This window comes from Amblyomma mixtum, chromosome 10 (genome assembly GCF_055824585.1).
Source record: "Amblyomma mixtum isolate Tamu chromosome 10, ASM5582458v1, whole genome shotgun sequence".
In the NCBI taxonomy this organism is placed as follows: domain Eukaryota; kingdom Metazoa; phylum Arthropoda; class Arachnida; order Ixodida; family Ixodidae; genus Amblyomma; species Amblyomma mixtum.
The window spans coordinates 175,794,009-175,817,926 of record NC_143021.1 but is presented as its reverse complement, the minus strand read 5'-3'; the positions used below and the strand labels follow the sequence as shown (position 1 = coordinate 175,817,926).

The 23,918-nt window shown below is 47.2% G+C and overlaps 1 long non-coding RNA gene across 1 annotated transcript; it reads left to right on the top strand.

Moving 5' to 3' along the window:
* Positions 1–265: 265 nt before the first annotated feature.
* LOC149327807 (uncharacterized) lies at positions 266–4,615 on the top strand. The gene is made up of 3 exons (XR_016286310.1): positions 266–324; positions 3,255–3,354; positions 4,209–4,615. It is a non-coding gene; the product is annotated as an uncharacterized LOC149327807 (long non-coding RNA).
* Positions 4,616–23,918: the final 19,303 nt, after the last annotated feature.

Sequence of the window (23,918 nt, the reverse complement as noted above, 5' to 3'; positions counted from 1 at the left end):
CTCCGTGGCTATTAATAGGCGGTCGTTATAAAAAAAAAGTAGTTCAGTCGTTATTTTTTTTTTAGGAGCAAGCATGTTGCTGAGTGCTCATTACGGAGTAGTCCAGTTAATCGCGGCTTTTTTTTTTCTATTCAGGCGCCAAAATTTATCCAACGATGAAAAATTTCATGTCACTGCACTTTCCACACAGAGAGCTTACGCTGCACAGTCGATGCTACAATCAACTCAGCATCTGCCCCGATGACGTGAAGGCGAACTTCAGCTTTTTCGAAGAAGGTTACAGGGGCCTTTGGGACTTCTATTGCGACAAAAGTGAGGTTAAAGGTGAGTGTACTCCTGGTTATGTTATTTTTTTTTTCTGATTACCCAAATTATGAGTTCTGAATAAGTGTCCTCTGCTTTTTTCTTTCTTGGTGGTCACCACTGACAGCTTTCTGCCGCTGAGATCGATCTCTACCAATATTTCCCATATCATGTTCGGTGGTCTCCGCGTGCTGTTCTTTCCGGTGTTCATCTCTAACATCTTTCTTTAACGTTTGGCTACACGGCTGAAATATTGTGCAATAGAAATTGGGTCCGCTCCTTGATAGCTTTGGGAATAAAAGAAAACGATGCGTAGGAGCTTCGAAGTGACCCTGGGAAGCTCCGGCGAGAACGAAAACTGTGTAATTATTATTTCTGGTCTAGAGGGCGGAAATTGAGTGTTTTCGAAAACACACAAAAAGGTGCATGTCTCAGTATATTGTTCAGCGTATGCGGCCATCGCTTCGGCTGTCGCTCAGCTTGTATTATCCTGAAACTTTGCGCGATACCTACGGCGTTCTCTCTATTTGTGCCAACTGTTCTGTTATATCAGTATTCGAGCTTACATCGACACGCTTTGCGTAAAAGCATGCTCATCGAAGGCTTATATTTTATCTTTTCATCTTAGCCACGCTTATCCTTGTCTCCTCATAATATTTCTTCACTACGGCGTAGGATCTGGTAGGGTCTCGAATAGGTTTCCATTTTTAGGGTCGCAACTGTTTTACACTTTATTCAGCTTTAGCGCTGTTGACAGTAAGACACGTCATGACGCCTTAGATTTTTCTGCAGTGATGCAAATCTTAGCGATCTGCTTCATATTGATCTATAGAAGAAGACATCAGTTACAATAACGGCACAGATCCCTAATTGGTGCTGGGAACCAAGGGGCATAGTGCCTTGGAGCAATATTATTATCACCACTGACACACGGCTTCATCATTCCGGCGAGCGAGACACGGCCATGTCGTCCAGGGACAATTCGATATCTCCCTACAGCTTGTATGGCTTAGGGATTCATCGCAGTGTTTCAGGCGCTTGAGCTGAAAAGTCCACGCACCACTTACTCTCTTGAGTGTTACCTCTCTGGACGAGTCGGCGACATACCGTACCAATCCTATCATGACAGGTCGTTCCCGTGGATGGATCTCAACAGTGGCTATTGGCAGATAAAAGCTGAGCAGACATATTGAAAGAAGACCGCCTTCTTAACGCAGCACGAGGTTTTCGAGTTCAAGATGCTTCCGTTTGTATCTTGATCCGATGCAACAGCGATCCAGCAGACTATGTGCACATTATTAGCCAGCTTAGGTGCCGGACTCGTCTCGTCTACCTAGGCAGCGTGGCCACCTTCACAACATTTTACATAAGGCAGCTGGGGACAGCATTTCAAGCAGCCAAATCTCCGGACTCACACTGAAGACTAAGATAGAAGTTGGTTGGTTTGGTTGGTTTATGGGGTTCAACGTCCCAAAGCGACTAAGGCTATGAGGGACGCCGTAGTGAAGGGCTCCGGAAATTTCGACCACCTGGGGTTCTTTAACGTGCACTGACATCGCACAGTACACGGGCCTCTAGAATTTCTCCTCCAAAGAAATTCATCCGCCGCGGCCGGGATCGAATCCGCGTCTTTCGGGTCAGCAGCCGAGCACCATAACTACTGAGCCACCGCGGCGGCTAAGATAGAAGTGTCGCTTCGCCTACCAGGAACTGCTGCTGCTCCGAGGCCATGTTGGTACCAGGGGCGGTGTGCTCTATGACTTTCAAATAGCAGCCACTGTCGCGCAGATTCTACCGTCTGCATAGAAAAATATGGGCAGGTATTTGTCTCCTCGTAAGGCCGTGGACGGCTACACGAGACTCATCTGAATATCTCGGCACTGATAGCGATAATATACGCATAGAATAATCGACTTTGGGCTTTGATCACTACATTTTAGGCAGATTATCTGGAATTCTCGCAACGATTTTTAAGCAAACTGCGGCCAAAAGCAGCGGTCATTATGAGAACGACGTCCGCTGAGTACGTGTGCTTGCGCTGCCTTGGTATAAGGCTGAACTCCATGTACGCGAAAACTCACGCGAACGCGAACGCGACAGCGGCAACCGACGAGCGACGCCGTCTCGCGAAGCGAAATGCCCGTGTCGCTTGTCGTGTCGCTCGGATCTGCACTCACAGAAAATTTCGCACGTCGCCTGAAAATTGCTAACGCGATTAGCCAATAGCATCTAATCCGGCAGCGTACGTCACTACCGGGCCTTTTGCCGGGCCTCTTGCTTCATCACCGGTTCGTCGTTGTCGCTGCGCTGTGCCCCTACGTTCTCGGCAAACTAAATGCGGACGAAGCTTTCGCTTTGTCTCAAATTGCCTCAAACACAGAATTTTAGGGATAAAACACCCCACATTTTCACATTGCTTCTGTATTTACCGCGCTGCTAGGCTTAGCGAGTATGCGTGGTTTGACGTCAGAAAGCGCGCGAGGTTCAAACAGGTGTGCGCCCCACGTTCAGGCAGCATGGCGGCGCCCGTGACAGTGACATGCCATGACAAAGCTGTAAACACATTTTATTTGGAATTTTTCGGCCCAAAATTTTAATCCTTGCAAATAATGTGACTCTTTTTATAGGCACAAACAGCTTAGCCGTGTATTATGCCAGCAACACTGATCGCTGTCTCCTTTTCGCGTTCGCGTTGTCGCAGCGCATGGAGCTTGGCCGGTGGGCGACGGAGCGACAGCCAGCCGCCGTCGCCGCGCCGCCCCGTCGCGTCGCTTACTTTTTCGCGTACATGGAGCTCAGTCTTTACTTTGTTTGCTTTGTGAGCACGGCTGGGTTCCCCTAATGAACATTTTGCTACCGGGTTCTTCGTCTGCAGCCTGTTCCTGGTAGCCTTCACGCGACAACCGATGTCCAAAATATTTGCGTTGAATGATCCTTTTCGTACTTTGCAGGCGTCTACAAGTTTTTGTCTTGCGTTGACAGGGATTTGATGAACGATTGCACCAGCAAATATTTGGCCGGAGATTCCGAAGGACAAATCGACGATTGCAGGTGAGGCGGCTTTGGTTTTTCGTTTTTATGGGGTTTAGCGTCCCAAAGCAACTCAGGCTATGACGGACGCCGTAGAGGAGAACTCCGGATGGTCCCAACCCACCTGAGGCTCTCTGATTTGCCCTGGTACCGCGCACCACACGAGCTTCTAACATTTCCCTTCCATCGAGATGTGACCACCGCAGCCAGCATCGAATCCGCGTCTTTCGGGTGAGCAGTAGAGCAGAATAATCACTGAGTCAGCGCGGAAGCGCACGGGTGGGGGGCTAATTGGGATTGCATTAAGAACCGGTTGGTAAGGATATGAAAGCAGTAAGGCTTACATATCTTTTCCTATGATCAATGTGCGTGTTATGAAAAGCTCATGCCACTTTTACTAAAATCCTGTCATAGCTGTGCTGCCAATCGTACAATGGCATAGTAATGCTGCTTCTGCTCACGCTTACGAAATTTTCTTCAACAGTATATAGACTGTCTTTAGACTTCTGCTAACAAAGTGTATAGACTCGCTATTAACAAATCCTAGAGAACTGTATAGAGGCCATACATATACTATAGACAATCCATAGATTTATGGTCGTATACTTTTGGTAGACTTTTGTGTATGGACAGTCAGTAGACCAAGAATAGATGGAAAGAAATATCTATAGGAAGGAAATAGAGTCTATAAAAAGTCTAATGGACTGCCTATAGACCAGTCTTCGAAGTGCGATGGGCATGAACTTTAAAACTTTCGCTCATCAGTGACCAAGAATGTGCTTGTAGAAAATCGTGCTCTGACAAAGCCTTGATTAACGCCGATTACAAATATATATATATATATATATATATATATTTTTTTTTTTTTGCTGCAGGAAAGATGCGGTGGTCGCGATTTGTGTGGACGAGACGTCCGACAAGAGCTGTCCTAAGCGATTTAGAGCGTTCCGGGAATCCTTCAAGAAGATGAGCGCTTCAAAGCAGATGCTGCGAGGTTGTGAACGATCATATCAAGCCACTGTCTTTCCTCGACGACCATCTCAAACCACTGTGGTTCCTCAACGATCATCTCAAGCCATTGTCATACCTCAAAGATTATCGCAAGCCACTGTCATTCCTCAACGATCACGTGAAGCCATTGTCGTTCCTCCACGATCATCTGAAGCCACTGTCGTTCCTCACGGCATCCTCGTGGGACTAGTGGCAGTCATCTTTCTCTTACGTGTACAGAGCATGTAGAGCAAGAGAGAACGAAGAATCCAAAGGATCGGAGCGGGTTTCCCAGAATGCAATTCGTAAGTTCAGAAAGCATAAGTTGGATGCGCAGGATTGTGTTTTTACTCAGACAAGTAGACATGGTTAACTCTACAAGATAATAAAACTGCCTTGTAGGAAGAGTTTGTACGGTTGACATTTTATTAAATGGGAACAATGTTTAGGACTCAGTTTCTGGCAAGGACCAGACAAGAAGAGAACAGGCCACACTTGTACGGCTCATCCACATCGAAATGAAACCAAACTAGTTTAGTGCTATAGCGAGGCAGAATTAAAACTGCGCCGCGCGCACTTATTTAAGAAGTTGAGGTAGTCACAAAGGAGGAAGCACATCCAATCATCGCGCTTGAGGCTGAAAAACCGGGAATTCGCTCAGTAAAACACAATATTCCCTATATCAGGCTTTTTTTCCATCGACCTTCTTGCAAACCGCTATAATTAGGAAAATTTGATACACTTTGGGTTCTTAAAGTTCCCTGAAACTCCGAAAATATTCTCTTTTCGCTAAATTTACCCCTAAGATGCCCATGAACAGGGCAAAAGTCGCTGAATGAAACATTCCTGTACCAGACAGGGCCACATAGCTGTCCATTGCGTATGTTAAGAATTGTTCGAGATGTGGGCTATCCTTATTTCACGTTTCTGGTTGCTCTGGGCCAGCAAGGCAAACATGGGCAAACCCATCTTTCGTTTTCTTGTGACGTTCGCAAAAGAAGTAAAAGTAAAGGAAATGTACCCAAATTAAGCAATTTAGTAAGTAACTATGGACACGTATGCAGATCAGACGCAACCAAGAAAAGTAGATCAACAAGCAAACGAGGATCAGGCGACTGAAATAAAATTCAGATCGCTATGTTCATTGACGCTGTCCTGTCCATTTGAATAAACGTTTACGAGAAGTACTTATGCCGTCATAGCCCAGATATCTGCAGCTCCCTCGCATTTTAATGAGATTGATGGAGCTACCCATCAGAACGCGAAGTGCTGTATAGGCGGCCCTTATCTCTGTAGTCACATGTCGATGTACCTAAGAAGGCGTCGACACAGAATATTCTGCAAATGTTTAACTCCAGCCGACTGGGTGGACTACCGCCACCTGATGTGAACGTGTGCAGGGATAATGGCATGCCGAACTAAACTACTAGAGCAAGTTAACTGACGGCCCCCATGGAGCAAGGTCTCATTATGTTGATTACGGTGAGCTGCAAGAATCGAAGCGTTTTCAGGTTTTTGCCAAACGCCTCCACGACTACCTATGGGCAATACACACATATACCGCTTAGCAAATCTACGAACTGAAACGAAAAATAAATTTCCTTTTCCCACCAACGCAAAAGCAATAAAGGATTGCTTGTGAACCCACTCTAAACCTGGTTAAAAAATTCAGGGGGTACTTTGACTGTCTAAAGTGCGTAGAGGCGAAAGCATTTTTCGCACCACTTTCACTGCTTCTGTCGCACTGGTGGCGTCACATGTAATTGAGTAGTAATTACTGAGTGATGACAAATCACTAATTAATTGTTAATTACTGATTAATGCCTGAATACTAATTAACTGATAATTAATGGCGCTTAAGTTTCGCCTTTACGAGTGGAACGCGACAGCGTGTTGTAGCGCTGCCAAGCAGTCCACGGAACGCCACCACCCGTTCGGCGCGATGCCTTGCCCTTTGAACGCAACGCTTTTTGAGGAAAGGAAATGGCGCAGTAATTCTCTGTCATCTCGGTGGACACCTGAACCGCACCGTAGAGGAACGGAGGAAGTGGGAGTGAAAGAAGAAAGACGAAGATGGCCCGTAATGAAGGAAATGAAAATTGTATTTGAGGAAAGAAAATTACGCAGTAACTGTTTCACATATTTCGGTGGACCTCCGTCAAAATTCAGGGGGGGGGGGGGGGTGCACTTTTTGACTTAAAGTGTGGTCACTGATGTGTGGTTAAGATGTTAGCTTCGCCTGTAAGAGTGGAACACGACAGCGTCTTGCAACGCTGCCAGGGAGTCCATAGAACGCCATCGCCAATTCGGTTGCTTGCTCGTCGGTAAATTGCTTTTTCAGGAAAGGAAATGTATCTGTCTCTCATATCTCGGTGGACACTTAAACCTCGCCGGAAGGAGGATGGGAGTGAGCGAAGACACCGTATTCACTAGGCGCCTTTGTTCATTCCAAACCGTCGAGCTGGCATGGCCGAGTGGTTAGCATGCTCGTCTCACACTCCAAAGACCGGGGTTCGATTCCCGAGCTCGACCAATTTCTTACTAGGTTTCATTTATTTATATGGCCTGACTAGAGAAGTTAATTAGGCTAATTGGGTAATTAAGTAATTAACTAAGCTCAGTCCCACTTACTTGGAGCATCACTATATGGTCCATTCAATTGGTTGCATGGTTACTAGCCAAAGTACAATTGGCTCCGTTTGAAATTGGCGCACTGTGACGTCCCGACCGTTTCGACCAACTGAAAAGCGTGACATTCTCTGTCGACAACTGCTGCTTACAACGATGAGACATTAAAGGCTTTCGCCTTAAAAAATTCCAACTATTACACAACCAAATGCTCATGTAGGCCACAACTTTGCCAAATAACTCCGAAAGCAACAAATTTTAAAATCCACAAGCGGATACTATAATGGCTGAAGACCACTTACTCCAGCTGTAGCTGTTCGCGGCAGGACATTACGATGTTGTCTTCGTTGACTCCAACGTTCACAAACGGTTCGTGGATTCCATGCGACTGGTCGCTGTATGTGAAGGCCCTATGTCAGGGGCGGGTCTTATTCATGCACAATTCTGCACTGCATGAACGACATTGGCACAGTCGTCGCACGAAGGGTTTTCGAACGAGGCAACTGTTTACCAAGCGTCCATGCTATGTTCTTGGGGTACGTCCACTGGCCTCCTGTTCTAATGGCGTAAGACTAATTTCTCAAGCTTTTAATAGCATATGAAGGGTATAGGATAGCAGATTTTGCAGTGCTGGTTCGCCGTCATTACTAGACCTTAATCCTGCTGGTAAACTTGGCTATCATTCGCACATCGATCACTCAAATTAACATCCTCTGTGGCAAAAATAGCCTCTCATATATGGCTGCGAATACTTTTATAGTTCGTCATTTGGAGCTAGGCAATACGCGGCCTTTACATGGACCTTGATCAGCTTTCTCTCAGTATTATCTCATTCCTCTTCCTTTAGTGGCGAAGATTCCGTGCGGTTTTAATGTCAAACAGCTATGTGTTTTTAGCGTGCTCACGGATTTCAAAAAATTAGGAGTCACTTTGGCGACTAAAGTGGTGCAAGGCGAAAGCCTGAGTACAGCATTCTGCCACGAATCTGGTTGTGAATGGTGATTCAAGTGCTGCCAGCGAATGACGCGTCCCTTGGCTGTCTGCGTATGTTACTGATGTGTGGTTAACATGTTAAGCTTTGCCTGTAAGAGTGGAACGCGACAGCGTCTTGCAACGCTGCCAGGGAGTCCACAGAACGCCATCGCCAATTCGGCTGTACGCCTTGCTGGACGGTAAATTTATTTTTTGAGGAAAGGAAATGTATCGCTCTCGCATATCTGGGTGGACACCTGCACCTCGCCGTAAAGGAAAGGGGGAAGATGGGAGTGAACGAAGACGCCGTATTAGCTAGACGCGCCTTTGTTCATTCCAAACCATTCAGCTGGCATTACGGAGTGCCTAGCGTGCTCGTATCGCACTCCGGAGACCCTGGTTCGATTCCCCAACTCAACCACTTTCGTTCTCGGTTTTATTGATTTATGCGGTCTAACTAGAAAGGTTAATTAGGCTATTTCATATTTATATTATTGTATTTCTATCCATCGTGTTCTGTCATTCACCTGTCAAATGCTGGAACTGTCTAGGATGTTCGACACAACGCATATGAAACGAGCAACGTCGAACTGAGTGGGGAAGTGCGTGGTGGTGGAGCGAACGCGGCTTCGTACTTATCTGTTTTTTCAGCAGCGTCTCCTTCCGCGGACGCTGTTGTCGCTGCGACGCGCGTCTTTCTTCTTTTTTCCTCTCTCTTCTGACCTCTCCGTTCTCCTCTATCTTAATTAGGCTAATTGATTAATTAATCAATTAACTAAACTCAGTCCCACTTAGTTAGACCATCACTATACGATCCCTTTGATTGGTTGCATGGTTACTAGCGAAAGTACAATTAGCCCCATTTGAAATTCGCGCACTGTGACGTCACGAGTATTTCGACCAATTGAAAAGCGTGACATTTTCTGTCGACAACTCCTGCTTACAACGATGAGGCATTAAAGGCTTCCGCCTTAATAAATGAACTGTGCAGTACATTGGCTTACAGGTTACTGCACACCTAAGTTTACAATGCTATTAAGGCGGAAGCCTTTAATGCCTCATCGTTGTAAGCAGGAGTTGTCGACAGAAAATGTCACGCTTTTCAATTGGTCGAAATGCTCGTGACGTCACAGTGCGCGAATTTCAAATGGGGCCAATTGTACTTTGGCTAGTAACCATGCAACCATTCAAAGGGATCGTATAGTGATGCTCCAAGTAAGTGGCACTGAGTTAAGTGCTTAATTAACAAAGTAGCCTAATTAAGATAGAGGAGAATGAAGAGGTCAGAAGAAAGAGGAAAAGAAAAGAAAGACGCGCGTCGCAGCGACAACAGCGTCCGCGGAAAAAGACGCTGCTGAAAAAACGGATAAGTACGAAGCAGCGTTCGCTCCTCCACCACGCACTTCCCCACTCAGTTGTTGTTGTTGTTGTTGTGACTGAGAGAAGGATGAAGAGGAAGTTGCACGGGCCTGCTACTGGCTCGAGCCAAGCCACCACCGCTGCCACGTGCAGATAGAGGAGAGTTAAAAGATCAGAGGAAAGAGAAAAAGGAAACAAAAGACGCGCGTCGCAGCAACAACTGCGTCCGCCGGAGCGGACGCTGCTCCAAAAGAAGCGGCCGAAGCCACACTCGCCGAAGCGAGAACAGATACTCCACCCGTTGCTCGTTTCATATACGTTGTGTCGAACATCCTAGACAGTTCCAACATTTGAGAGGTGAATGACAGAACAAGATGGATAGGAATGCAATAACATAAATATGAAATAGCCTAATTAACCTTTCTAGTTAGGCCGCATAAATCAATAAAACCGAGAACGAAATTGGTAGAGTTGGGGAATCGAACCAGGGTCTCCGGAGTGCGATACGAGCCGCTAGCCACTCCGTAATGCCAGCTGAATGGTTTTGGAATGAACAAAGGCGCGTCTAGCTAATACGGCGTCTTCGTTCACTCCCATCTTCCCCCTTTCACTTACGGCGAGGTGCAGGTATCCACCCAGATATACGAGAGAGATACATTTCCTTTCCTCAAAAAATAAATTTACCGTCCAGCAAGGCGTACAGCCGAATTGGCGATGGCGTTCTGTGGACTCCCTGGCAGCGTTGCAAGACGCTGTCGCGTTCCACTCTTACAGGCGAAGCTTAACATGTTAACCACACATCAGTAACACACGCAGACAGCCAATGGACGCGTAATTCGCTGGCAGCACTTAAATCATCATTCACAACCACATTCGTGGCAGAATGCTGTACTCAGGCTTTCGCCTTGCACCACTTTAGTCGCCAAAGTGACTCCTAATTTTTTCAAGTTGTCATTGGTGATTATTTCTAAAGCACGCCCTCAAGTTATGAAGTTCGGAAATGAAGAATAGTAAGGAAGTACCAACTGATGGTGCTTACAGGTCATTCAGTTAGGTTGCGAGTCCTAAAGCACAGATCTGAAGCGCGGCCGCCTAAATCGGGCACGCGGCGGTTCTGGTCCGGCCGCTGCATTCGGATGGAGGCTGCAATCGCTTTCTTTTTCACTTTTCACTTTTTCACTGTTTTTTTACTCCTTACACTTTTTCTTTTTTTTTTTGCGGTAAGCTGCGGAGTCCGCTACAACTATTTACAGCATAGCGGCTTTGGTAACTACTTGGTAGTTACTGACGTCACGATTTAAGCATTGTCACCACTTCTAGAAAATCGGAGAAGGAAGACAGCACTAAGTGAGGCGAAATCCCTGCCGTAAGATTCTTGCACGCAATGCTCTTGCCAATCTGTACAATGGCTGCGTCTGGAGTTCAGTTTACTGATATCTGCGCAGCTATTCATCTCAGCATCGGGCGAACGAGTTATCGAAACGCCTCCTAAGTGGACTGTCGCAATCCTTTTATGCTGCCGTTTCTACCTCGCTAGCGCCAGTTACAATGAGACCCTCGTTGCAAAGGACGATGCAAATTCGAACATAGGGAATGACATTCTCTCTAGTTAATGTGTTCAGACTGATCAGCTTGACGGCCTTCGTTACCAGTCTGTACCGTAATAATAATAAAAGGTTTGGTTTATGGGGTGTAACGTCCCAAAGCGACTCAAGCTATGAGAGACGCCGTAGTGAAGGGCTCCAGAACTTCCGAGCACCTGGTGTTCTTTAACGTGCACTGACATCGCACAGTACAAGGACCTCAAGAATTTTGCCTCCATCGATATTCCAGACCGCCGCAGCCGCAGCCGGGATCAAACCCTCGTCTTTCAGGTCAGCTGCCGAGCACCATAAACCCTGAGCCACCACGGCGGCGTAAATAAGTAAATGGCAGAGTCGGTGATGATGTGTTAGGTCCATGGAAAGTGAGTTCCTTCGCCACGAATCAACAAGAGAGGCGACGCTGCATGCGGACTTCTTTCTCGGCATGAAATATTTTCTGGAGATGGCTTTCAGCTAGGACCGACGGAGAGTATCGTCTACTCGAAACTAATGGAAGATGATAACCCGTTTTCGTTGCAGCTTATCTTCAGTACTGTGCGCTATGTTCTGAAAACTGCAGTTAAAGTGCCAATAAGATCTTCGCCCTATTTCTACAACAACAAAAAAATCTCCTGTGTAGCGAACAAAAGCTGCAGTTGCTGGCAAACCGAAGGGTTTACAGCAATTTAATTTTACGGCGAAGAAAGAGTACATCGGTGGCATAGCGGCTCTGCAACGCATGAAGAGATAACACAACAAAGCCGCTTGTCTAAGAGCCACGAACAAATAATTTGATCAGTACGCAAGCACTCGGAAAAGTTTCAATACAGGGGCCACCATCACATCGAACACATAGAGCTTCATTCGGGAACATTGGCCTTGTTGAAAGGACAGCTCAGAAACCGAAGTGATATCATCTTTTTTTGCTTGTGCTCAGCCGGTTCCAATAATGAGCAATTACCGCACCCCGAAAGAGAAACGAAAAGGTCTGATACTGGAGATTCGTTGGGTGGTATACCCTGCCTCGTACATCGAAAAGCTGAACTGGGCTGAGAAACTACAGCAACTCAAGAAATAACGTCCGTAAGATGAAGACCTAAACGAGTGTCTTGGCCGAACACTGCGGACGTTTCAACCCCAGTATCGCTTCATAGCGAATCAACGTGCTGGGCTGAAGCAAAATTCCCTTTAGAGATTCCATCTCAAACACGGCACATCCAGCACACAAGGGAGAACATTAAAGGGTGCACGGGGTCTCTGCCCTACGCCTACGTGTATGGCCTACACCACGTGACCAAGGAGAAGGAGCGAATTCTGCTGTCTGCTGTGTGCTCTCCTTTGAGTCGTCCCTGAAGAAGGGTCTTAGCCTGGAAGCGCTGCCGATTGATTTTCAACCCATGGTTGGTGCCAGCCCCTTGTATAATATATACATGATTTTTAAATAAATGACTTGAATGTGACCGTGACAAAGGGCAGTTCCAGAGCAGGAGATACACAGGTAAACAGCATATTGAGCAACGATGCTTACGTGCGCATGTGCTGTGCGATACAAAAGTGCAGTCACTCTGCCTACATATTGAATGTAGTACGGTAGAAAGATCATAACGGGATATACACGGAGAACCTGTAATTATTTTAGGACCGCCATGACTCCAGTATAGATTCTCGAAGCTGTCGAAGCTCGCTATTGCCTGTATTCAATGGAATTCTACCTGTGGGCGAAATGAAACGCGTGGCTCCGCAAGCTCCGCGACAGGGGGTGGGATGACAGCGCTGAGACGCGGTGCACCTAAGAACTACTCCAAATATATTTTTCTGCTATTATAGGACACAAAAAAAGCATCGGTTGGTAAGAGTCGACTATGAGCCGCGGCGCCCTTTATAACCAATCAGAACAGTAAACGAAATCAGCATTTTTCTGTTTTATTTTATAATAAAAAACAAACAAAGGCATTGCATTTCCCGTGCGTTTAATTTCGTCGTGTTGGCCCCAAGGGTGGTGTGAACGCTGCGCTGCTTTCGATCCCGTCTATAATACGTAGTTTGCATAATCGTCTAAGCGGCCGCCATCTTTAAGCCAGAAAGCGCATTTAAAGCCTGTGCGTTTTGATAATCAGCTCACCGCCAACCGATTGCAGCTGACGTCGTGGAAGCCAGCTTTGGTATCGAAAGGTTCACTGTGGCATAAATGCTATGGAAGTGGGTGGAAGGCTGCCCTTATGTGTGTAGGCGCCATGTGGCATCGCTTGGTCTGCTGCGGCCTTGGAGGAAGGAACAATCAGGAGAGTGCCTCGCTTTCCGAGCTGCACGCCATAATGTGAGCCGGAAGTCACATGCTTTCGCAAGGACTGCTGGGAGGCTTTGGTTGACGGCGCAGCCAATAGCAACGCTGGGCGCAGCGGCGTCGTCTGCTGCACTGCCTGCTGCGCATGCGCAAGCGCGCTGAGACAGCGGCGAAAGCAAAGGGGGGGGGAGCTAGGGTTGAGCCGAGCGCAAAAAATGTGGCCTAACCGCTTTTTCTGAGTTCTTTCCTTCCTGCATGGCTGCGGCAATCATAGCCTCTTAGTAAGTCAACAATGTCGGCCGGAAGAGTAAGCGGACCGCGCCTCATCAGCAGCTCTGCGACATCTTCTGGAAAGGCGGCTGGGGGCGAGATAATGCTATGCGTTGAAGAGTAACTTTATCCTTGCTCCCTGGCATGAAGTTAGCCTCGCTTCCGCCTGAGACACTCTGATACCGGCGGACTTATCGCAGAGCGCCGCATCCGTAGCCACGATGACGCGCTGTTGGCCCACTGATCCGATGAGCTGTGCAGGACGCGTGCTGTCCACCCGACATGCTTCTGCCTGTCCCAGTGAACGATCCCTCTGGTGTCTTACTGGCCATCACTTTCAGTCGGTCCCCGTCACTGGCTCCTGCATTGTTATGACACCCCGGTCAACAAAACTTTCCTTACCAGTCTAACCGGAAAAGCGCGGAAGTTGGTATAATATTTACTACAGCGACATGTTTGCAGTTCGTAAATGCTGGTGTGAATAAGAGCAATATAATATAAATCGCATACATGTATCGCGTACGTGATCGATTCGGTCATACACCAGTGATATAGAAAAAAAAATTGCACCGCAAAAAATTGCACAGCAGAAAAAAGCAGGAATTCAATCATGCAGTATCGAATTATCTATAATATTCTAGCTTTCGCAGAGGGAAGCTCGTAAAGGTGCACTAAAGAGGATTCTGAACTCGCCTTTTCCCGCGGGAACTCGATCTACACATTCCCAGCATTCTTGGAAACTTCGATTTATTGGCCTGTGCGGCCGATTTCCCCAATTAAATCGGATTAACGTCCGGCCCGCCTTTCTTTTTTAATTCCCCGCATGCGGTGGGAGGAATCGATCAACGCATGGAGTGCCTTTGAGGCAGTCGCGTGGTGATTGCTCTTGCTTTTATTTTATTTCTTTAAGGTTTCCGTGACTAAATAGGTCTATTCAAAGACTACATAGCCGCAAATAGGCGCACGGAAACAAAAATACGCGTGGACTCTTTGCTTTCGCCGATAACTACGTATCACTTCGCCAATGGCAGAGCGGCAAGGCACCACGGGATTCATCCCCAGGATTCCGGCCCATGCGCCTCGGAAAACCGGTCGCGCCATCTCGCGACAGCCGGCGGCGCGGCGGCGCGTAACTGAATAGCGATGAAAAATAAAAAATCAATATCTCATCACGCATAACAGTTACAAGCGAGCTCTGACCCTGAGGGGTTAAATACCTCATAAAGTTTCTTTTAGTAAAGTTTCATGACTGTGGCTTAAATATTGCGTTTACCCTGCGCGATGAGATATGGTCACATGATGCCTATGACGAGGTCGCGAAAAAAACCCACTTGTCCTCACTTGATCACTCACCGCTGCCATGATTTACAATATATCGGACTGCTCTAGGAGCTTTAGGTAGCGAAATGTCCCATCTTTTAATTGATGTAAAGTATTTTACATTTGAAAGAGGCAGAATTTTTCCCTGGCTATTTTTCTATTCATCATGCATCCTCAGCATCGGCAAGAAACGTGTGGCGCCCTCTCTTGGTGCGTTTGGCTAGGCGCACGTCTAAGCTTTTTTTGCTTGCTTTAAGGAGATCAAGTCATGCCTTGTGAATGCGCGCTTTTATTAAAAGTGTCCCCATCGGATGTAGGCACACAAACATGGGCCGCTACAAGAAAGTGCTCGCCATGTATGGGTATTATAGAGGATTATAAGCAAACTCCGGAGCTTTACAGACACATTTACTATTGCAAACGCATACAGTGGCTACTTGAGGATGAGTGATAGTGGAAATGCGTGCGCATTAACTATACAAAGCCACGAAACTTAGGTATTAGCGCATTAATCGCTACATCTTAAAGCTCAATAGCGTTCAGCTCTTCGAAAGTTTAGGCGATGCGGTCAAAATGCAGCAGGGATGCGTTGAAATCAGTGTACCTCTGTAGTCTCTTTATTGAATATAAAGCTATTTCTGTAAGGGTACAAGCCCAATCAAGCCGAATTCGTTTGGCTTCTTGCTGTACTCCTGTCATCTGTACATATATAGACGCCCATAAGCTTGTACGTTGCAAGTACTGCAGGATTCTATGCAAGAAACCTGGTGCTCCGTTTCGTGCCTGTTTCACTACCTCATTAGGCAATTTGTCCAGTGTAACAATTCGTAGTGTGGTAATTCACAGCATTTCTTCTAGGTTGTTAAAGTACCTCTAGTTATTCGATCATTCGCCGTAGCTAAGGGCTTTGCCATTGCCGTAATCGCTGCTAATTTCCGCGTTCATGTCAAAAGTGTGTGCAAACTATGAAGCGATAACGAAGAGTTCACAGAACGGCATGTTGTGAGCTATTCTGACAAATCTGCCATTTGCTGTGCAGGAAGCTACGCCTTTTCCCAAAGCTGCAACCCCAGAGGCAAATCCAATTAAAATTTTATGACTATAATTTGCATTTATTTGAGAAGTAAACGCCAGCCAAATAAGTTCTTGAAGGATAACACGACGTTTCAAAGCCGGCTCTGTTTCTGCTTTAAGGCGGCAGCTGGGCGCTCCACCTGGGCCACTTGCGCAATGCGCCGCTCGCGCTGTCCAGTAGCGACAGGACGCTACGTGCACGCGGCCTAGAATATGCAATTAATTTACGCGCGTTGTAAATGTGTACAATAATGCTTACGCACTAGCTTGCGAGCGGCGCGAACTTGATACTTTTTTGCATTTTGTGAATTGTGTACAAAGCTTCCCCGTCTTTTCTGCCGGTCGCTTTCCTCCGTACTTTTCCTCGCTATCCTCTCCCTGTGACTTCCCCGGCTCTGAATTCCGTGAATTCCACCGGCTGCAGCTGTCGTGCTTCCTTTTTGTATTTTTTTTGTCAGTAAACGATTACTACTACTTCTTGAAGGTGCGACTGCGGGCGCGTTGCGGAGCCTTTTTTAAGCCCACATAAGGTCGACCGCAGGGTCACGAAGCTTAAACCGTGGATGTAGGAAAAAGGAGTGGTTCCCAGAAAACATTCAACATTCTCCTCCGTCATGACTCAAGTAGAAGGCTTCTGCGCAGTTTGGTTCGGTTTCCACCACAATAGTGCCGTCAAAGTCACCCCTGTGGTGGCATGGCTGGGAAGTACGGCCACTGCGCTTCTGTTCATTTGCTTGACATAAGCTTTGTGCTGCTTCACTCTTTCCGTCATATTGTTGGTGTCCCCAGCCTAAGCCTCGTTTACATGAACCGGACTGCGGTAGATCGAATCGGGGGGTCAAGTTGTGTAAGGTCAGCCCGACTCGACGATTGCGTGTTTACATGAACTAGATTTTAGCGAGTCGAGACCGGTTCAACTGCAGCGATACCAAGCGTCGAGCAGCGCAGCGGGTGAGGGCAGTGGCAGCCTCCAAGATTGCGGCACGGCACCGGTGTCTCGCAGGCGCGATGGCGCAAGCGTAAAAACAGGATCGTAATTTATGCTCTCCACTCCTGCTAACTCGACTCTTCGTCTCTATCCGGTTTACGTGCTATCTTACGTTGGGATTGAGCGAGTCAACCCCCCCCCCCCCCTGCAGCGGAGTTGACTGGACTCACTTCCTCGACTCCCGGAACCGACTGTGCGGTGTTTATATGAAACCAGTAACCGGCTTTCAACTGAATTCCTCAACTAAACCCCTTCAAGTAAACGCCGCTCTCGACATCATGCACTCGAGCAGGGTTTTTGCGTACCACGCCTTGCATCTTTTCTGTAGGACGACGGGTCTTCGGGACAGGGGAGGAGGCGCCTGATAATGATGTCCGGCTGGTACCCAGTTTCCACCGCTTCCTTTCCGCGAATGCTGGCCAAGGTTTTGCTGACGCCTTTTACGTACAGATTGCATACGCGTTTTTACTCCTGGCGTGTACTTAGCCTACGCGTAGAATTGTTTTCGTTGCGTTTTTTTTCATAAGGATGTTTTCTTTTGTTGACAAGTTTTAATGGTGCAAGGGCCGCCTTGCACCAAAGAGCGCCATGGAACAGTGTTTTCTTCTACATAAGGTTTGGTGAAAGACATTTTTCGAGTCAATTCACCTCAGAGAAACCACGAAAAAATTTGTATGCATTGGAAAGCGATAGGTACCCGGGGGCACTGGGAATCGAACAACCGAACCGCCCGCGAACCGCATGCTCAAAGCGGGAGTGGGCATCGCTTTCAACCTAAACTTGCTTGAATTTCAAGCTACCCTTCCGACACAACTCTTTGACAATATGTTCCTCTCAGAAAGGCTATGACAACGCGACTCATGATTCGCAGAATTAAATGGATGACGAACACAGGGAGAAAAGGGCGTTATTTTCAAGAGGTACGTAGGTGACCGGTGGCGGGGGTAAGGAGGAGGAGAGAGCAAAGGGCAGTAGGGAGAGGGCGCTGTCTGCTGCTGTACCTTTCTGTGTGCCTTTCTCCTTTTCCCCTTTTACTTTTCCTCGAGCCGTGGACCGCAGGCCGAGCTTTCTTCTAAAGTGCGCTGTTTTTTTTACTTCCGACGCTGAAGAACGACAAAGCTGGCGTGTCTGCCAAACCGGTCCTGAAAGGTCTCATGCATGAACGCATCCTTGCCGGCTCACGTAAAAAAAAAAAAAAAAAAACCTTACAGCTGCTAATGTGCCACTCCTGACTGATGCGGTCAAACATTTCCCAAAAATCCCATCAGAGTTTTTGGAGAGAATCAGTTGCATTCTCTGACGTCCTGGTTACGCAGGACTGCCACCAGCTTTGTGAAGAGAGCAGTGCACGGCACAAAGAGTGGCACAAAAATAAATTTTGGTCCATTTGTCGTGGCTACAGCAAATGCGAATTAGGTGTGTTAGCACTGCGGTTTCGATATTCCAATCCACTGATCACGGCTGCAAGTTGATGCAGAAGATGCCCAAAGCACAGCGCGAGAGACGGGTAGTTTAGGACACGGGATGTTCGGCTGCGGTGATGTAAGAGCGAGTGCTGTGCTGCTGAGGTGTGTCGTATTACGTGTCATGTCGATCTGCTACTGCTTTCCATATGGTTTGAACATGGTTCATGTACATAGAACAAAAGGCAGTGATGTAGTGGTCTGATGCAGTGGCCAGCAAAACTAATCTAATCGCGCCGTCCGGATTCGCAACCCACTCAGTCCGTAAGGTATTTTCTTTTAGTTAATTTTATTTAAAGGGGCACCGCGATGATTTCCTCAGTACCAGTTAATATCATTAAATAGATTCGCCATGCTTTCCAGAGACCAGAGCAAAAAGAATTATTGAAATCGGAACACGCAAACGAAAGTTATTCCACTCTGAAAATTCAAAATGAAAAGCTCAGGCGAAAACGCATTCCACTTGCCCATTTAACTCACCCAGTGCCGAGATTGGGCGCTACCAATCAGAACCGCGCCTAGCGCACACGCAGCGGAAGCGTGCATGCAGTTGTTGCTTTGTCGGGGCTGTAGACAGCCGCGCATTTTGACGGCGTCTCCCCCCCCCCTCCCCCCTCGCATACGCGGCACCGTAGTCAGGGCAGGGGTGGCTAATAACAAAGGAAGCTCCCCGAAGTTTCTTTTTTAGTCGGACTGGAAGTCTGTCGGCAGCAGCCCCCTCCCCCCCAAACTCGACTACCGTCTCCTGTCCGGCCTTTCTCTTCACAATTTTGGGCAAGGTGTGTCGACTGGCTTTTTTTTCGCTGCCGTCTTGGTATGGTCACGGCCGGTCTCGACGCGCGCGCTTCCTGGTTTGAGCCAACGTTTTTTGAACAGCGCTGGCCGCCACGAAGGTTTGAAGCGGAATGGAAAGTGTCGCCCCTAGCTGTATTCTTGTTAGTTTTCGTTCGCTTTCCCTGCTTCTTTCCAGTTTTTGTGGCATCCAAAAAGCTTTTAGTACTCAGAGACATAATATTTTGGATCTATTTCGCAAGTATAAAGGAACAATATGCAAACTGGACGCCCAACCAATGAGAACGGCAGCGCCCTATCTGGATGCCACCTCATTTCCGCTGCCACAAATGGCCGCCGCGTTGCGACGCCATCGGCTCGAAGCAAGCATTTCTGGCGAAGATTAAAATATCAAATATTATGATTTCGGTGATCTAATTGCGCGTTCAAGACTCACAATGTCCCTTACTCTGCATACAAAGAATAAAGACCCCATGCTTTATCTACGTCGCAGGGTACCTTTAAGGTCAAGAAAACTCCAGACATAAAGACGGACCTAGGCGAACACTAAGAAGCCTCGACCGGGTAAAAAAAAAAAAACTTTGATCGCATCAGGTCGCTGTTGTTCCACTGCCATGGGGAGCAAGACCTTTCTGCGGCCACGTAATTGGTGGAAGCTTCGGAAACCACGTGTCCTCAGCCTGTGTGTCAACAAAACCAGCCGTATTGCGTTTATTTTTTCTTTTCTCACCCAGCGTGTTCAAGGCGGGCTGGCTGTGCGGCTGCCCTCCGTGCTCCCTTTGTTGGCGTGCAAGAAAAGGAAAAGTCGGGTCGCTGCTAACAGGGCTCTGTGCCTTCTTCGTGCGACTTCGAGCGATGATTTGTCAAAAATTACTGCAAGTATACACATCACATAAGACCTGACTAAACGTCCCATAAGCGGCACAGAACTTTTTCGAGACAACGGGACAAGATTTTGCTGCGATAATCAGAGAGCGGAGCCCTAAAAGCCTGACAGTTGCTATCATTAACAACATGGTCGGGAAGGTATCTAAACTGTGAAGGATGAGGTAAATGGGCATAGATAGGACCAGATAAGCTCACGAGCCTGGACAGTGGTTAGATGGAGACTGAACTGAACAAACAGCCACGAAAAAATACATTTGCGTTGAGGAGCCAGAAATTGAGGTAGCCTCGTTATTGCGTTTAGTAAACGTCCTACATAACGCTAATTGTTTTTTGTGTTACGAAAGTAATTTTTAGCTCAATTTTTTTTTGTCTGAAACTAGTTTCTGCACGCCAGAAACGGTTTCAGAATCAGCCGGGGCATTGTCATATCGGCTAATAAGAAACATGTGTCATAAGCTTCAATCTCAGTTACAGCACGAACACTTTAAGACACAAGCCTAGTGTACATGAGCATAAAGCGTGGAATAGGAGACTTTAGCGCTGCACCCAGCTTCTCCCCCTGGGACGGTCCGCCTTGCCATGGTAAAGGGGCTTTTGCTCTGAAGAAAAGCTGACGCACAGAGTTTTGCTTAGGGCCTATGCTTACTTCATTTTTTGGTTTGCCTGCGCGATGTCTCATAAAAGCCCTATCGCAATTGGCAGATCACGCCGTGCGCTTTCCATGCTGGAAGAATGTGCTGATCGCACTTTCAAGATTATGCTAAGAGCGGCGTCGACTGCTCACTTCCAGAAGGTGAGCGCGCACGCTTCATTCAGAACGCGCTTGGCAGCGCTACAATGCAGTAGCGCGAGAGCGCAATGAAGTGTTTTTTCTTTTTCATATTTAGCGAGCATTCCATGAAAACTCGAAAAAAGGGCCACTTACGTTGCTACAAAAAACTGGATCGGTTCTTTCGTAACGCCCCTGTACAACTTAACAAAATGCACGTTCCCTTACAGTAAACGTTAAAATTATGTATAATTGATCTTAAATAAGTAACTAATTAAGCGAAAATAAGAAATACTCTGAGGAGCGCCACACAGTGAGCAACAACATGTCGTTGGTTTCACCTAGCTACGCAGCAACCCTTTTTTTTTTTGTAATCTTTGGTTCAAGTTGCGTGAAACACCCTCAATAGATTTGGCCTGCAATTGCCTCTATCTGGAATGAGGCAGGGGCCCTTGTGCTTGCCTCGTCCTCTGGAATAATGACACACGCACCATATGGCGCCTCTTGGAAAGCGCTTGGGTGCTTTATTTCGTTGCTAAGGCGTTTCACTAAAAAACCTAGGGTTCCGTGTTTTCAGTATTTCTTTTTTTTCCATTTGGGGGTTATATGGTGTTTATTTTTTCTCTTTGGTTCGATGATTTTCGCTTTCTACTTTCAATGCCGGAGAGAAACCGGCGTTTATCGGGATAGGTGTTGTAAAGCGGCTGTATAGTTACTGGAGAAAATATAACGCACCTGAATTTTTTTATTAAACACATACCAAACACCCTACCCAATGAATTAATGCCCAAACGAGTAAAAATAAAAGAGAAATGCTATGACAGCAACGGAACGCTGCACGACATAAGGTTATTCAAAATTTTGGCGCGAATGTAGTTGGGAATATTGCCACCGCATTGAGCCTTTACCAGTGATGGCATCGCTTGGATTGTCTGCAGTGTATGTAGTACATACACACGCAAATACTTGGAACGACGAACGCACGGCGCCGGATTTTCTCGTAATGGAACTATAAGGCTTTAAAGAGTATAAAATGTTATATTTACACGTAGTGAAAAAAAAATGGACACGTACATTGAGAGATTTGTCAGCCATCGGAGGAATGCGGTCAGAAAGCACACGTTTTACATTTGCGCTTGACGGGGGGACGGCAAGAAAATCAAGAGATGGTTTTAACAAGACCGGCCGTACTTTACAGCGCGCTCTCCATAAGCTGTGAAAGCAAACGTCAGCAGATGTAATTTTGAACAGCGATTATTCTGAGATCCTTCTTTCAAAAACGGGTGGTCTGCAGAGCTCACAGCAGGCTAAAATAATCCATTAAAGACTTCTTTGTCATCAATTCCTGCTCTATGGACGGGTCCACAACTTGCACTTGATGCCATAAGTCATCGCTATCAAGTGAGTTTTCGCGGAAGCTGCGTATATATTTCTCGCGGACTTCATAGCTTCTCGAGTAGCGAATATATCGGTCTTCGCACCAAACGCTGACCATTCAGGAAGGTATTGACCAGTGAAGGTGCAGGCTAGATGAACCAGGATTGAGTACACGCGGCAGACAAGTGCCTCCTCTGATTCCAATGATTTTATTGTTGTGTTTATTGCTTCGATGTTCTATACCACGTGATTACACTTCACAAAAACTATATATACAGTCAATGTCTTCGGGGATAGCGAGTACTGCTAGCACGCTCTCGAGCTTTTCACCTTTTGTTTGATTGTTCTCCAGAAACCAAGAACATGAATGAACGCTAAAAAAAAAGTACCAGCTCTCAGGGGAACCACAGTGGCAAGTTGCCAAACTGGCAATGAGAGAGACGTGCAGGCAATGTGAAAATCCCGCCGTATTCCCCTGGAGCCTGTAAGCACTGCTGAGCGGAATGAGCAGAAGATTTTGTCGGGTGGGGAGCTTGTCCTGGGTACTCTCGTGTCCTGTTGCGTTCCTTGTTACAGGAAACTTATGCCTGACCTACACACTTGAAAACCGTCACGCTGGTAAAGAGAAGACAAAGGAACGCGACAACAGAATTTGGTTTCGATTGAAAGGAATGGTACCAAGGACAGTTCAGTGCGGCTGTGTTCCGGGTGAACTAGAGAAAAAAAAAGTAGAGTACATTTCTTCACTTGAAACTGGCATTCTTTTCTTCAAGGACGGCTGAAAATCAGTGTTTAATGGTTTTCCAGCATTCATATCAAAATGCCGCGAGGGTCATTTTTCGGAATTTAACGGAGTTTCACGGATACCGAAAACACGGCATCTCTACTTGTAACAGGGTTAGTTCGTGCGATTGCAATGTTAGAACTACGCTCACTTCAAAAAACCGGCCTACACTTATTCGTGTACTACCAGTACGTGTGGGTCTTTGTTCTGTACAGTCCAGCCAGCGCAGCTCTAACGCAATATGTTTTCCTCTTTCCGACTTTCTCACGGGAGCCAGATCGTTTTCAGCTTAACTTCCACACTTTCACGCAGCTGCTGCGCGGCTTCTAGAACGGATATGATAAAACGTTCCGCTGACAAACCACTTGCCCGAGTGCCCGGCATACCGAAGTTTACCAAACATGAACCGATGCTGCAAGCAGTACAGCGACGGCGTACGCCGAACGGGCGCCGAAAAAGGGCATGCACCTCCATGTTCTTGGTGCTGGCTGGCTCCCCCTCTGAAGCCGACGGAAGTAATTTCGAGCCGTGAAGAAAAGAGGTTGGGTGTTCTGAAGGGCAACTCGAACCGCGAAAAGTTCTGGGAACCTGATAGAGCTTCAAGCCATAAAGAAAAGAGTCGCCGAGAGCCCCGCTGTCCTGCGAATGTCGTAAACCGGACCCCGCTTCCTACGCGTGCGCGAGCGCCCGTGCGTTCCGGTGGTGGTCCGGTGACGTCTCCTATAGTGCGCATGCTTATACCGGTTCTGTGGCATTCCAAGAGCGCCCACCTTGAGCGCGTACGCCAAAGAAGGGCCCTTGGAGCACACTTTCAGCATATCGAGTGCCCTCAACAATTTTTCAACCGAACATTCTCGTTCGAAAAATGAGGGGGGAGATGTCCCTTTGTCAATATAAGACAGAAGTTGTGGAAAGGATGTGAGGAGCGGGTCGGGACAGGTACTTGTTGTTGTGGCCCCTTATTGCTTTTGTGTGTGTGCGCCCCCGCGTCCTCCTCCTAACGACCACTCGCATCCTCCTCCTTACGACCACTTGCCCTTCGTC